Raw genomic sequence first — 6,951 nt, forward strand, 5'->3', positions numbered from 1 at the left:
CAGACTGAATTCATCACGGGGAGGCAAAGCTGGTTCAACATAGGCAAATCAATTAATATAATTCAACACATCAACAGGAGCAAGGACAAAAATCACATGTTTGTCTCAATAGACGCGGAAAAGGCATTTGACAAGATCCAACACACCTTTATGTTAAAAGCTCTGGAGAAACTAGGAATCCATGGAACATTCCTCAATGTAATAAAGGCTGTGTATGAGAAACCCACTGCTAGTATTACACTTAATGGTGAAAATCCAAAGCCATTCCCTCTAAAATCAGGAATGAGACAAGGATGCCCACTCTCTCCACTCCTCTTTAACATAGTACTAGAATTCCTAGCCAGTGCAATAAGGCAAGAAGCAAGCATAAAGGGGATCCAAGTAGGGAAAGAGGAAATAAAACTATCCCTCTTTGCAGACGACATGATTCTGTATTTAAAGAATCCTATAGACTCTACTCCCAAGCTCCTTGAGCTGATTCAAAGCTTTTGAAGAGTAACAGGGTATGAAATCAACCCTCAAAAATCAACTGCCTTCCTTCACGCCAACAGTGAGAGGAATGAGGCAATAATCAGGAAAGAAACTCCTTTCACAATAGCCTCAAAGAAAATAAAGTACCTAGGAATTCACTTAACTGAGAATGTAAAGACCTTTTTGACGAAAACTTTAAAACCCTAAAAAAGGAAATTAAAGCAGAACTAAGGAAATGGAAAAACCTCCCATGCTCCTGGATTGGAAGAATCAACATTATGAAAATGACAGTCTTGCCAAGGGCTATCTCCAAATTCAATGCAATACCCATCAACATCCCAATGTCATTCTTTAAAGAAATAGAACAGGCAATCCAAAATTTCATATGGAATAATAAAAGACCCCGTATAGCAAGAAAACACTTCTTAGCAGAAAGAAAAGTGCTGGAGGAATTTCAATTCCAAACTTTAGACTCTTATTACAGAGCTATAATTATCAAAACAGCTTGGTACTGGCACAGGAACAGGCCTGAAGACCAATGGAATAGAACTGAGGACCCAGATATTAAACCACAGACCTATGGCAACCTAATCTTTGACAAGGGAGCCAAAAAAATAGAATGGAAGAAAGACAGCCTCGTCAACAAGTTGTGCTGGCAGAACTGGTTAAGCACCTGCAGAACACTAAAGTTGGATCCTTCTTTGTCATCTTGCACTAGAATTAACTCCAAATGGATCAAAGACCTGGAGGTAAAAGCTGACACACTGAAAACTTGACAAGAAGGAATAGGAGATACACTAGGCCTCCTTGGCACAGGTCGAAACTTTCTTAATAAGGACCAAGAATCACAACAAATCAGAGAAAGGCTGGATAAGTGGGACTGTATTAAACTGCAGAGCTTTTGTATGGCAAAGGACATAGATAGTAAACTAATCAGGAAGCCTACAGAGTGGGAGAAGATCTTCACTAACCAAACAACAGACAAAGGCCTCATATCTAAAATATATGAACAACTCAAAAAATTGAATCACTCCAAAACTAACCTCCAAAGTAACAACCATCCCATTAAAAAATGGGCCAAAGACTTAAAGAGAGTCTTCTCTGAAGAAGAAACAAAAATGGCCTATAGACACATGAAGAAATGCTCAACATCTCTGGTCATAAAAGAAATGCAAATCAAAACAACTCTAAGATTCCACCTCACTCCAGTTAGAATGGCCAGGATCAGGAAAACGAATAATAACAGATGCTGGAGGGGATGTGGCCAGGAGGGATCACTACTACACTGTTGGTGGGAGTGCAAACTCGTTCAACCTCTATGTAAAGCAGTATGGCAGTGCCTCAAAAGGCTAAACATAGAACTCCCCTATGACCCAGCAATTCCACTACTTGGCATTTACCCAACCATCCAGAATCTAGGGCATACTAAACCCACTAGCACAACAATGTTCATTGCAGCACTATTCACCATAGCAAAGATATGGAACCAACCTAGATGTCCCTCAGTTGATGAGTGGATCAACAAGTTGTGGTATTTGTACACAATGGAATTCTCTGCTGCTGTCAGAAAGAATGACATCGACCCATTTTTAGGAAATGGAAAGACTTAGAAAAAATCATATTAAGTGAAGTAAGCCAGACTCAAAGGAACTTAGGCTCAATGGTTTCCCTCATTAGTCATAATCAGTAGAAACCTTGGGCTCTACTAGCAGAGATCTGCAATAGAGCAAAATCTTGATACTTAAGGCCATATAATGTGAAGCTAATTGAAAGGACCTCCAAGATATTGAAACAAAAGCCATATAATGAATGATTGTTGTCCTTAATGTACTATGTTGTCTCTCATGTCCTTTGCTGTCCCTTGGTTATCTCATATTGGTATAGTATCTGACTTTGTTATCTGATATATTGAATTTATTTGTATTTGGATATTGGAAATTTGATAGGGAAGGGGGGAAAAACCAAGACGGGTGGGGGGTGTGGGTGGGGGAGGGAAATGGTTACCAAGACATGTGAAAGCGTATCAATGTATGTAAATTAATGCACCTTCTATCTGGCAAATATCATGTAACCCTTTTACTAATTACAATAAAAAATAAAATAAAATAAAATAAAAAAAGAAACTATGTTATTTTTGATTGTCTTCCATCTATTCTCGTATTTCTACACTGCAGACAAAAATCACTTTACAAAAGTATAAATATAGGGGAAAAGTTATATACTTAAAACTTATTTAATGTTATTAAAGACATAATTAGGTGGATAATGTTCTCACTGACAATGAAGACACTGAATGATGGCATCATAATGCAAAAGATGATTATCCTAAATAAGCTAAAGGGAGTTCATATAATGAGGCATAATATAAATAATACTAGAAAAATTTCTTTCTAAAATTCATACTGAAGCAATTTGAAAAATGGGACAATTTGAACCTAGAAGAGTCACCATGATAATCTTTAACCATGGTTAATTAGCATTATTATGTTTTCTTTAAGCTTGTGCATTGATAGAGCTTTATTTTCCCATTTACATTGATCTGTTTGCATTTGATTGTATATTCTTATAGGATTATGAATATCAGCCTTAAAAATTACAAGATGCATTTGTAGAAATAGTTGTTTCTCTTCTCCAGCCTAGTTTGCTCAAACACCCTGTTCTCTATCAATCGTAGACTTCACATATGTGAGTATGTCTAGTTCCCTAAACAACATCTCTTTTTCTTACTGAAGTTCCCGGCTTTAGGTCTGAGATAGATGCCTTTATTTGGATTTCCTTCTCTGCACTGTGTGTCATAATTGACATATGAGCTTATCATAAACAGCACAACTCACTATTTTTTTTTAATTTAGAAACAATTTTCCCCAGTGAGTCTATACCTTGAGTCTACTTCCTCAGAAAAAACTGTGTCATTTTTCTCAGACAATTGCTAGCATTTTTTTGCTAGTAGGACTCACAGAAAAAAAACTTCCTTCTTCACGTTAGATTTGATATGCAGCTAGTGACTGCTAATCTCAGAAGGGAGTTGTAGTCAAGGAATCAGGTCCTTCTCGCCAGTCTGTCTCATCACTTAGTTTTACTTCTTATGATGTATTCTGATTGCACTTATTGCGTAGTGCCCACCCCTATAGCCAAGAGATTATAGGCCGTGTTCTTTGTATTTCAATAGCAATTTTTCTAACAAGGCTGTCCACTGTCTTTTACAATTGCTGTTCATTTACACAGACTTGCTTTGGGGATGTGGTACAAGCAGCATTGTCCTGTCCATAATTTTCTTGATTTTTTCCTAAACTTCAATCTTTTGTTCTGCTCATTCGTACATCACACACCAGAGCACAAATGTAGGAGGAAAATATTCTAAATTTAAGTATTAAAAATTTATAACTCATTATCACATCTGTATTTCCCCAAATTCAACTTATTGGGCTTTGCAGTAATTTGACTGGGAATGGAAGGATAAAGATGTGGCTGCTTTGTAGGTTCATCCATACCACCACGTGATTCTGTGGATCAGAACTTGAAGGAGAGTAGCTCAAATCTCAAACTCAGGAACATTACAGAAAACTACTCCACATGGGGTATGATTAGTCAAGGATTAAAATCCTTCTCTTTAATCACTCATCTCCAATCAGAATTGCCTACGAAACTTAATTGCTTCCATTTTTTAACATAAGCACAAACAACAAATTTGATTAGTCTTGGAAAGGAGAATCTTCTGAGTTCAATAGAGTCCTAATTCCATGTCAATATTGAGTGGTGTGACCTGACAGACATAATTCCTGCAACCGTCACCTGTAGCTGTGGTATCCTTTGGCTTAGTTTTTATTAACATTAACTTCCAAAACAACTTTTTCATATACTAAAAGGATTTCTTAGATGTGGTCATCAGTGTGATAGTTAAAGTTTATTGCATAGACCTAAAGCAATAAAGGATTCTAATGCTCTCCAAATCTGGAGATCTCATTCACTGTCACACTGCAGTCATGACTAATGGTACCAGTCTCTCAACAGAATATGGACCTATTAGCCCCAATGAGCATGCTAAGGTGTGGTTCACACCTCTATACTAGCTACTCAGGAGGATGATGTCTGTAGATCCGGGTTCCACGCCATTTATCATAGATAAGTTGAAAGATTCTAATATCTATTGTACCAGTAAAAGGTTCTGAGTAAAGGTAGGGCTCAAATGATAAAATACTACACATGAATCAAGCAAGAAACACTGAATTTAAGACAGTAATGACAAAATTTAGCTGTGTTCTTTGTGAATAAGTGGTCATAGATAATATGAACATTTTATAATGTTTAGTGTCAAAAATTTCATAAGCTTACATTTAATGGCAGCATTGTAAGACAGATTATTTCTCTGTATGTCAAAATAAATCTCATCTCTCCATCTACTGCCTCATTATCTTTCCATCTATGTATGCGTTATATGGCATATATTAGATATTTTTGCTTATTTTATCCCTGAAGTAATATTTACTTTTAGTACTAATTCTAAATGTGGGTTGATGATTAATGTTATGTGTCGCCTTGTTAGAGACAGAAAATATCTGGATGCTTAGTGACAGATTACCCTGAGTTTTTCTGCTAGAGTAATTGTAGATGTGCTTGAAATTTACTAAGAATAAAAAATAAAAATTATTTTTTCTGAAAAGATTTTAATTCATAAAGTGAAAATGCCCTTTGTCAATCAAATGAGGAGCTGAAGATAGTGAAAAAGGTGACCTTTCTTCAAGTAGAGGAGGGTTTTCCTTTGCAACTTCTTTTTGACAAACACATTGGCTGATTTTTGGCTTTGGATTCCCATTGAAATATTGGCAGACTTTGGATAACAATTCTTCCAGTTTTAAGTAGTATTCATACCATTATCTCTCATGGTTTCAAGGCCTTTGGACTTGAATTAAAATTGACCTGCCTTACTATCAGTTTTTCCACTCATGAGGTAGAGAAGTTACCAAACCTGAAAACAAAATATGTGCATGATAAAGAGGATATATGCTGTAAATAGAGATAACTCTTTCTAAAGACTACTGGGAATTTTTTAGTAGAGCATTTTACTGATACTTGAATTCATATATATGCATTTGTTGAAGCTTTATGTATTACTTCAGATAGTCCCTGCCAAGCAATTGTAATTCATGTGAGTGTTACTTATCTCAACAATTCTTTGCACACTTTTTCCTCAAAATTTCAATTCTGTTAGTCTGTGGAGGTCTGTCTCTTTTCATATCAGCACATTATACTTGGTAGTATGTTTCTATGTTTCTTAATCTGGAAAATTTTTGATAACCTGTTGTTTTGACTGCCAAAACACTGTTATTCATACTTGATGGATCCAAAGAAATTTTATTATCCTCCAAAATACCCTTTTTAAAAAAGACTTTTTGGTTGTTTCTTTTGTCTAAATTTGATCATAAAACACTATAGCCATAATACTTAAAAAAATAGAGCTATGTTAGACAGATAACAGTAGAGTAATGAAGAATACTTTATATTATGGACAACCAAAAATTATCCATTAAAACTGTGTCTAAAGAGGGCTTCATATATGTTCTTTATAATGATATGAATAAGTTATCAGGAAATATAAAAACTAAATCAAAATTTTGATGAGGCTTAGTCAGGTAGAAATATGATCAATGAAACTGGACTTATAAAACCACATGTGAAAATATTGTTATAAAAATCTGTGAGCTGACACACTGAAAACTTTACAAGAAGGAATAGGAGATACACGAGGCCTACTTGGCATAGGTCGAAACTTTCTTAATAAGGACAAAGAATCACAACAAATCAGAGAAAGGCTGGATAAGTGGGACTGCATTAAACTGCAGAGCTTTTGTATGGCAAAGGACATAGCTAGTAAATGAATTAGGAAACTTACAGAGTGGGAGAAGACCTTCACCAACCAAACAACGGACAAAGGCCTCATATCTAAAATATATCAACAACTCAAAAAATTGAATCACTCCAAAACTAATCTCCAAAGTAACAACCATCCCATTAAAAAATGGGCCAAAGACTTAAAGAGAGTCTTCTCTGAAGAAGAAACAAAAATGGCCTATAGACACATGAAGAAATGCTCAACATCTCTGGTCATAAAAGAAATGCAAATCAAAACAACTCTAAGATTCCACCTCCCTCCAGTTAGAATGGCCAGGATCAGGAAAACGAATAATAACAGATGCTGGAGGGGATGTGGCCAGGAGGGATCACTACTACACTGTTGGTGGGAGTGCAAACTCATTCAACCACTATGGAAAGCAGTATGGCAGTGCCTCAAAAGGCTAAACATAGAACCCCCCTATGACCCAGCAATTCCACTACTTGGCATTTACCCAACCATCCAGAATCTAGGGCATACTAAATCCACTAACACAACAATGTTCATTGCAGCACTATTCACCATAGCAAAGATATGGAACCAACCTAGATGTCCCTCAGTTGATGAGTGGATCAACAAGTTGTGGTATT

The sequence above is a fragment of the Megascapheus bottae genome, chromosome 11 (assembly GCF_031878675.1).
Source record: "Megascapheus bottae isolate mThoBot1 chromosome 11, mThoBot2.hap1, whole genome shotgun sequence".
Classification (NCBI taxonomy): domain Eukaryota; kingdom Metazoa; phylum Chordata; class Mammalia; order Rodentia; family Geomyidae; genus Megascapheus; species Megascapheus bottae.